Genomic DNA, 10,432 nt, shown 5'->3' with positions numbered 1-10,432 from the left:
GAACCCGGTACGAAGATGGAAGACGGCGGCATCCGGCAACGGAAAAACTTAATTCTACTTCGTTCTAGTTTTCTTTTGAACTCTATTTTTCTGAGTTTATGGATTGTTGGAAAAACATGTTTAGTTTGATATTTGAATTTGTTATGAACTAATTTCTTAGTCTAGAGGTAGACGGATCTTGAATGGAAACCATGATTGAGATATTTTGATTTATATATTTAAATTTCTTCGCACAGTTTATTTGTGTTTTCCTGATTTTAATGCTTTCAATTTACTGGCAATAGATTGAATGATATTTTATTTAGAATCTATCACTCGAGAGATTAGATTTTGAATACGACATACGAAAATACATCTTTGGTGTTTATATTGTTCGAGAGGCATATAACTCCATAGAAGTCATAGAAGAATTCTTGTGTTGTTTACCGGATTTAATAATTGAACTTTGATAGAGATATTGAGTTTGTTATTGAATACGAATTTCTGTTTGACACTCGAGAGAGGTAGTAGAAAATAATAGGGATTCTTGGCTAATAAACTAGAAGAATTTATAATTGAACAATCATTAGAAATAAATTGTGGTGGACAGTCAAGTGAAGATGAACCTCTAGCATTCTTCGCTTATTGAATTTTCATCTCGTGACTCGTGGTTATTTAATCTATTTTATTGAAATTTTTAGTTTTATTAAAATCAAACCATTTTCGTAGCTCTACATAGGATTAGGATTTTATTAGTTGTAAATATTTGATATAATATCATTTATTCATTCTTCGTGGGATCGACTTGGACTAAATTCTTATATTATAACTTGGCATCGTGCGCTTGCGAGCGAAAAACACGCAGCAAGTTTTTGGCGCCGTTGCCGGGGAGTGAATTTTATTTGATTTATATTAAATTGTGCTAATTAGTCTTAATTTTTATTTAGAGCACTTTTATTTTATTTTTTTGGTTCTAATTTTAAAATTTTTCTTGTTTATGAAGTTTATGCAAAAAAGCCAAAGTTACGACTCACTGCTCTTTGATCCAAAAATCGAAAAAACTGCTAAAGGTTTGAGAAAATCTAGAAGAGAAGAGTTGCAATAAATGGCTGAAGAAAGGAAAAGAGTTGTTAATAATGCTCCATTGCCGATCAGAGATGACTTTCGACCGGTGATCAATAATCATTATTCTGGGATAGCTCGGCAGGATATCACAGCAAATAATTTTGAGTTGAAGCCAGCTTTGATTAATATGGTGCAGCAAAATCAGTTCAGGGGTTCAGCTACTGAAGATCCAAATTTGCATCTGCGCACCTTTCTGGAGATTGCTGACACAGTGAAAATTCATGGTGTTACTGAAGACACCATCAGACTACGATTGTTCCCGTTCTCTCTTAGGGACAATGCTCGTAGTTGGTTGTAGTCATTACCTCTTGGGAGCATCACTACATGGGAAGACATGGCATCTAAATTTCTGGCTAAGTACTTTCCACCTGCCAAGTCTGCCCAGCTGAAAATTGAGATCACAACTTTCAAACAGCAAGATCATGAGTTATTGCATGAAGCTTGGGAGCATTACAAGGAATTGCTTAGGAAGTGTCCGAACCATAATTTTCCAGATTGGGAAGAGATCGAATTATTCTACAATGGTTTGAATGGGCCAACTCGTATTTCTGTGGATGCTGCTGCTGGTGGTTCGATATTCTCTAAATTTCCTGCGGATGCATATGAGATGCTTGAACAGATGACTGTTAACAGTTATCAGTGGCCGAGTGAGAGATCTGCAATAAGGAAGCCTGTTGGAATTCATGAGGTTGATGCATTCACTGCTTTGACTGTTCAGATGGCTACTATTTCTACACAGTTGGCTGCACTGACCAAAGGCAATCAAGTTTCTATTAAGACAACATCGCTGGCGACTGCCGTAAATTCTGCTGATGGATTTGGGAGTGTGGAGCAAGCTCAATATGTGAACAACAGAAATTACAACAACTATAAAGGTAATCCTGTACCCAATCAATATCATCCTAGTTTGCGTAATCATGAGAATTTTTCATATGCAAATAATAATAATGTGTTGAATCCTCCTCCGGGATACAATACAAATAAGGGTGAGGGTAAGCCTCATTTGGAGGATGTTGTTAATGCTTTTGTGCAGGAATCGAGCAAGAGGATGGCGAGGAATGAGACTCGCCTTGACAGCTTAGAGACGCATGTGGCCAACATGAGTGTTGTATTGCAATCCATGGAGACTAGCATTGGGGAGTTGGCGAACGCACTGAAAGATAATAACAGAGGCCAATTCCCAAGTAATACTGAGGTGAATCCCAAGGAGCAATGTAATGCTATCACGTTGAGGAGTGGGAAGCAGGTGGATAATGAAGAGGGAAAATCTGAGAGCAAGACGTCTGAAAAATTTGCAGTTGACGAGAAGAAGGTCGAGGAGAAAGAGTCTGAACCTGAGCAGAAACTGATGTACAAAACTTCTCTTCCATATCCCCAAAGGTTCAAGAAGAAGGCAGTGGACGAGCAGTTCTCAAAATTCTTGGAGATTTTCATGAAGATACATATCAACATCCCTTTTGCTGATGCTTTGGCACAAATGCTAAATTATGCGAAGTTTATTAAAGAGGTGATGTCCAAGAAAAGGAGTCTGCAAGAGAATGAGGTGATGAGCTTAATTGAACAATGTAGTGTTGTGCTCCAAAAGAAGATTCCACAAAAGCTAAAGGATCCAGAGAGTTTTACTATTCCTTGCACTATTGGTTCTTCTTATTTTAATAATGCACTTTGCGATCTAGGAGCTAGCATTAATCTGATGCCTTTGTCTGTTTTCAGAAGCTTAGGACTTGGCGAGGTGAAGCCCACAATGATCGCATTGCAGCTAGCTGATAGATCTATCACATATCCGCTGGGAATCATTGAAGATGTTTTGGTAAAAATAGATAAATTTATTTTTTCGGCGGATTTTGTTGTGCTAGATATGGAGGAGGATGCAAATATGCCACTGATATTAAGGAGACCTTTCTTGGCCGCTGCTGATGCCAAGATTGAGGTGAAGAATGGTGAGTTGTCGATGGGTGTGGACGGCGAAAGAGTTATTTTTAACATATTCAAGAAATCAAGTAATTCACCCATCGAGGAATTATGCATGATTGAGCGAGTTGTGAAGCTGGTTGGCCATCCCAAACTTGTTCATGAGGTAGATTCAAAGAAGAATGATCCGAAGGTGCCAAAGAAGAAGAAGAAAACAAAGAAGAAATAAAAGTTTAAAAAGGTTGTTGAATATATTTGGAGGGTGAAAGCGAAAGGGAAGACCCTCAACAAAGCGGAACCGGGCTAGAATTGGAATACAGTCGGTCTATGAACTATAAACTAAGCGCTTCTTGGGAGGCAACCCAAGCTAGTTTTTATGTGTTTTTTATTTTCTTTTAGCTGTTTTTGTTTTTATTTTTATCATGAGGAAACTAGACATTAATAATGATTTTGAATTGTGTAGGTTAAATATTATGGAGCTTAAAGAGTTTAGGAGCCACCCCTGAAGCAGAGCTTTGATTGATCAAGATGGTGCCGTGTACTGACGCTTGGTGCCTAAGGTATGTGTCCCTTGTTTTTAATGAATATTGTACATTGAGGACAATGCACAATTTATGTTTGGGGGGATGTTTAAAAATTGTGAAAATCTGAAATTTTTTATGAGTTAGTTGGAGTTGAAGGCATGATGTTGTAATTGTGTTGGCTTATGATGAAAATAAAAAAATTTTTCGCTGAAAAAGCTCATGTTAGCTATATTTAATCTTGAGTTCTCACATTTATGCACAAATGCCATGATTTTTGATACTTTTAACAATTAGAGAAAAATTATGTGGATTTGTGATGTGGGTTAGAGGATTTGATTCTTAACTCTTGTGATTTTTGCTTGAAACTGAGATAGATTTTTATGAACACAAAAGTGATTTAACCGTTTTTTTTTTTAATCTATTGAGATTTTTTTTAGCCATTCTATATTAATGAAAAATCCAAAACAAATTGAGTAGCTAAAAATTTCAAAGAAAAGTAATGGTGGAGAAAGTAAAGTGAGGGAAGGCCTTGAAAAAAAATGGATTGAAATTCTAGTTCAAATACAAGGCATAAAGATGGAGATGTATAGAGTAGAAGAAAGCCAAGACTAATGTCTGGCAATGCAAATAAAAAAATTTAGCTACTCATAATCCTGGACAAATTGAAAATATTCAATTCCCTTTGCTTTGAATTCTGAGTCCTTGTTTACATTGATATACATATGGATGCTTATCTCCTGCCGATTATACTTGAGAATAATGTTAACCAAAAAAGTCATGTTGATCTGTGTGAGTAAAAGTTGAACTTGGTTGAGAGTATTTTGAAACTTGAGGGCGGAGTTAATGATTTTATGAAGCTTACGGATTGCATGATTTTACCGAAAGCTAGGTGGGTAGATGAGATTGGCAAATCACACAAACACGAGAACTCTTGAGAAAATTAGCCGACATGTGTATTGAATCTTGGAATGTATAAATTCGGAGGTCGACTATATTGCTCATTATTATTTTGCTCGGGACTAACAAAAGTCTAAGTTTGGGAGAATTTGATAAGTGCATTTTATGCACTTAATTTATATATGATTTGACTTGGCTTTTGTTATGTATGGAGTGGATTTTATGCGTGTTAGTAGTTGTTTTTGTGAGATGCAAGGAATGACGCAAAAGTAGATAGAAGAAGCGGAAAGCCGAATTACGGGACAGCAAACTTCAGAAAATCACTGGGACTTTAGAGACAACCAAATCCGATCTCTACCGTTCAGAATACAGTTCAAGATGTTTTAAAGTTTCTCTCAAAATTTCAGCTCAATCCAATGGTTAGATTGTGACATATGATTTTTTGAAAATTGTCGCGCGCTGCAAAAAATCAAATGTAAAGATAACAGTTTTGGGGCAGAACTTTTCAAGCCATGGCGTGATATGTTCTGCGCCATGGCGTGAAGTGAGGATTTTGAAGAAGTGAAAACAGAGCTTTTCAAGCTATGACGTGACATTTCCTGCGCCATGGCGTGAATTGGTAAAAAGTTGAGAATCAAGACAGAGCTTTTCAAGCTATGGCGTGACTGTTCTGCGCCACGGCGCGACGCGGACTGGAAAAAATATTAATTTTCTAACATTAAAAGTTGCGATTTTTTCTGTGGGCTTTTCTTTGGGCTTGGAAGCAAGATATAAAAGAAGGAATTTTTTAGAGACGCCGACATTCAGAGATTTGCAGGGAACGAGTTGGCTTTGGAATTTTTTGAGAAGAAGAGTTCGAGAACCCGGTACGAAGAAGAAAGACGGCGGCATCCGACGACGAAAAATCTTAATTCTACTTCGTTCTAGTTTATTTTTGAACTCTATTTTTCTGAGTTTATGGATTGTTGGAAAAACATGTTTAGTTTGATCTTTGAATTTGTTATGAACTAATTTCTTAGTCAAGAAGTAGACAGATCTTGAATAGAAACCATGATTGAGATATTTTGATTTATATATTTAAATTTCTTCGCACAGTTTATTTGTGTTTTCCTGATTTTAATGCTTTCAATTTACTGGCAATAGATTGAATGATATTTTATTTAGAATCTATCACTCGAGAGAGGAGATTTTGAATACGACATAGGAAAATACATCTTTGGTGTTTATATTGTTCGAGAGGCATATAACGTCATAGAAGACATAGAAGAATTCCTGTGCTGCTTACCAGATTTAATAATGGAACTTTAATAGAGATATTGAGTTTGTTATTAAATACGAATTTCTGCTTGACACTCGAGAGAGCTAGTAAAAAACAATAGGGATTCTTGGCTAATAAACTAGAAGAATTTATAATTGAATAATCATTAGAAATAAATTATGGTGAACAGTCAAGTAAAGTTGAACCTTTAGCATTCTTCGCTTATTGAATTTTTATCTCGTGACTCGTGGTTATTTAATCTATTTTATTGCAATTTTTAGTTTTATTAAAATCAAACCATTTTCGTAGCTCTACATAGGATTAGGATTTTATTAGTTGCAAATATTTGATATAATATCATTTATCTATTCTCTGTGGGATCGACTTGGACTAAATTCCTTTATTATAACTTGACATCGTGCGCTTGCGAGCAAAAAAACATGCAACAATCTTACACACATCAACATGCGGCTCTAGAACCGAAGAAAAATTCAAGAAGTGTGAAATATAAACAAGATTTTACTAAGAAGTTTGACCAATGTCAAAATGGAAGCATACAACATTGGCTGATGTCATACGAATTCATAAATGAACAAAGGATGTGCAAAGAAACAAAGGATGTGCAAAAAAATTTTGGATACTCAAAATTATATGTTACAATATATATGAGCACGAGAGAGGAAAAATGAAATAATGATCAGAATGTTAGTTCACATAATTGAAAGGCTCATAGTAACCGACTCACTATTTTCCCAAAATCATACTTGCCTGAATAAACAAAGAAAAACTCAAACTATCCATAATAATATAAAACCATGTTCGTAACCCATGTCTTCACATGAGTTTGATTCACTAACTTAACTGACAAACATACCTCAATCAATTTCTAAGCAAACTATTCACTTAATTTTATTCGACTAAATTACATCCAAATGAGAATAAATTACAACAAGGACAGATCAATTAATATCTCCTAATACGCAAGTTTAATACTTTTCAGCAAACTCCTACAAACTAATCAAAATTATTAGTACTACCTAATAACTCAAACAACATCCGCGCACTGCCCAAAACTGGAAGGATTATTGATACACCAATTCCGTTTAACTTGAAACGACATGCTATAAAAATAAACAGTCAAATAGTACACTTTAAACTATAAAATAAGTTTTAAACGAAAATAAACACTAAACTACACACTTAAACAAATTAAACATCTAGTTTTGAAAATATTTTAAAAAGAATGTGACATCAAAACATTTAAAGTATTAAATCAATAACGACTACCATATAAAATTCATTAAAACTTACAGACTTTGAGGTGAGATTTCTCAAAATTCTTGCAATCGGCAGTAGGCACAACACAAACCAGAACCATGCTCTGATACCAACTGAAACGACCCTTAGTTTCTACTTCAAAGTAAACTAAATAAAATACGGATTTTCAAAAAAAATCAAAATATTAAAATTTTATTAAAAAATTTCGGCATGACCTCTCTGTTTATATTACAACCAACCTGTCTCAGACAGCAACCAAAATAGAATAAAAGAAATAGACGACTGACGACACAAATAAACTAGACCGAGACAAGAACGAGACCCAAGAAAGAGGTTAGACATATCAAATATCCACAAGGTTAGAAATCTAATGTTTACAAGCCCAAAAACAATTCAATCAAAACATTACAAATGCATTTATCAAATAAGCAAAATAAATGCTTCTCAACATAAAAATTCGAGTAACTATCGGAAGACGAGCATAAGTCGGAGGGATGTGTCGTGCCTGCATCGCAGTTCACTCGATAGTCTTGCCCCTCGATCTCAATGAATACACCTCACCTGAAAACATTAAGTGTATTGAGTCTAAAAGACTCAGCAAGAATATGAGGGGGGGGGATAACAAGTACTAGATAAATACAAGCACAGATAGATTAAAAATAAATTGATAATAAAATACTTTGTTCCCTTAATTTGAATAATGATCTCTAAAGAAAAAGAAGTGAACATAAATGAAACATATTTATAGCTAAGTCAAATATAATCACTGTAACTTAATAAACTTTAATGAAACATAGTCATAAATATTTGAACTTTGATCCATGGATTGTGACTCTTTGATTTCGATTATGATCATGGCTGCAGTGCACTATGCCGCAAGGAGGTCAGGTATTTCCCAACCCATCTTGCCCATACTTGGTAAGGGAGGCCAAGATTTCTCTCAACCCCACATATACACGTTAATAATTGGTAAGGTAGGTCAAAACGTCTCTCAGCCCAACACATACACGTTAGGTGGTAAGTTAGGCCGGAACATCTCCCAACCCCACACATACACGTCAATAAATATAGTCACAATCATTTCACTTCGTTCGTAAAAATAATTTTCCTTTCATTCTTGAATATGGGACTTAGCATGCATATGTAAATATGACGTACATGTAAATATTAATCGATAATCATGCATATGACTCACACATGGATGATCAGAATGGTGATTTAGGAGACAAACCAAAAGATGGGAAACTAAACCATAATTTAGCGCTTAAGACAATTCGAGCGGTTCATCCGTAAAATTTGCAACTTGCTCGAATCTTATTCAAAAAAGATTCCGCTTAAAACCACGACTCCATGACACTTAGAACTAAATAGGGAAATCATCCTCTTAATTTTATTCCTATTTAATCATTTTGTAAGAATCAAAATTCCGGGCAGCAGCCCTTTTTGGCTTCCAAAAATTATTCACCTTATAAATCAAAAATCTAGAACTCGACTAAAACTTATCCGAATTAATTCCCGCTTTCGCCGAAATATTCCCAACATCTAAGAAAAGTTGTATACCCGATCCCTTATCAAAATTCTAATTTTAACCCCGCCTTAAATGCACATTTCCGGACAGCCCCAACACTCTTAAAATTCTGCTCAAGTTTCCATTTCAACCTCAACCAAAACTTAGCTATAAATCTTCCAATATTCCAACCTCTAATCCTAGGACCAAGAACAACATTCCACCTCATTTCCAGCACCTACAACTCACCTTGAATCACCTTAAATCCAGCTCAAAAGCAACCCCTCAAACTCTATCATAACCGAGTCCCATAACCTCAAGATTCGAATGCACCTCAACTCCACCCCACAAGCTATCTACAAGTCATCCTAGTTGCTACCATGTGAACTGCATATCATCCATGGTAGCTCTAAATCACCATCCAAATCATCACACAAGCACACAATATTTTCGAATCACAAACTATAAAATTTTTCTGAAAAAAAAAAATTCGAACACCATGGCATGCCCATTTTTGAAATTTCGAAAAGCAATATGGCATCCAAGAATCTTAACATTTCAAATTTTCACATTCATTTCAACCTCAACAATAGCATAATTCCCACGCATAAATGCCAAAAACCTGCACAAAATCTTCGAACCAAAAACAGGGCAGATATACTTATATATTTCAAAGGTTTTATGATATGCAATACACACAACCTACATAACTACATGATGAAATGAAGGAGAAGCCATATTCTTGCATAAACTTGCCAACACAAGAAGAAGAAGGGGACGGCCAAGCTAAGGAATACCACGCCCAGTAGCTGGATGGCCTCCTAAATTGAGTTTCCAGGCGGCACGGCGTCGGCTGATGGCTGGAATGGCCGGCCGAAGTGAAAGGGAAAGAAATGGAATGAGTCGTGAGCTTCTTGGAGAGAAATGGGGATGGAGCAAGCTGAAAAAAAAGCGAGAAACAAGGCTGGAAAACTCGAACCAACAGCTAAGAAAATCTTCCAAACGCGAGCTCCGGTCCGCAAGGGTGGGTTATGGCCGATTGAAAGCTTGCTGGAACGAGCTGGAATCCAAGCTCAAAAGGAAACAAAAACAGCTTGCTCAGCTAGCCTTGAGGAAGCTTCGCGGGAGTGGAAGAAGATGGAGGCGGAGGCGAGCTCAAAGGTGAAGCCGATGGATTTCTTTCTATTGGAAACAGGGCATGTCGTGAGTTTTTGGGTGTGTGTGTGATTTGGGGGCTAGGTTATATCCAAGTTAAAGTGTATGTATAAGTATTTGTGTGATTTTTTAGGGAATAAAAATGCTATACACTTAAAACAAAATGCTACCCATAACTTAGCAACTTAAGATAATGAATTTAATTTGCACAAATACAATACAAGTTCGAAAATTCTAATTTTAAAATATTAAATTGGATTTTATTAGTCCGGAAATTAAAAATGCTACTTTTTGCAAAAGTTTTAAAAAATAAAAATCCAGTGCGCGGGAAAAATTGATTTTTAAGTAATCCAATACCAAAAATTGGAATTATAAATATCTAAAACATATTTAGGCAAATAAATATCAAAAATTAGAATTATAAATATTTAAAATATATCTAGGCATGAAACTCAAGATTAAGGAATTTTAGGCGCTAACTTAGGAATTACAAATCAACACTTTAAATATTTTTGATGTCGCAGCGTTAAACGAGATTTTAAATAATAAACAGAGCGATTAAAATAATTTAAACAAACTAAACGGACGTTTAAAAGCAATTTAAATAATACACTAACGGAATAAAAACCTTTAAAATGATTTGGACAAATAAAAATGATTTAAATAAATAAGTTAGACATTTAAAATATTTTAAAGTAGGTAATCGCCAAACTTAAGTTATTTAAAATAAATAAGTTGGACACTCAAAAATATTTAAACATACAAGCTAAATGGTTAAAATCATTTAAATTAATAAAA

The 10,432-nt window shown here is 35.1% G+C and overlaps 1 non-coding gene across 1 annotated transcript; it reads right to left on the bottom strand.

Moving 5' to 3' along the window:
- Nucleotides 1-1,487: 1,487 nt before the first annotated feature.
- LOC140869930 (small nucleolar RNA R71) lies at nucleotides 1,488-1,593 on the bottom strand. The gene has a single exon (XR_012146919.1). It is a non-coding gene; the product is annotated as a small nucleolar RNA R71 (small nucleolar RNA).
- Nucleotides 1,594-10,432: the final 8,839 nt, after the last annotated feature.

This window comes from Henckelia pumila, chromosome 4, assembly GCF_033568475.1.
Source record: "Henckelia pumila isolate YLH828 chromosome 4, ASM3356847v2, whole genome shotgun sequence".
Classification (NCBI taxonomy): Eukaryota; Viridiplantae; Streptophyta; class Magnoliopsida; order Lamiales; family Gesneriaceae; genus Henckelia; species Henckelia pumila.
Note: the sequence above shows the minus strand (reverse complement) of the source record. Positions and strands in the feature narration are given on the sequence as shown.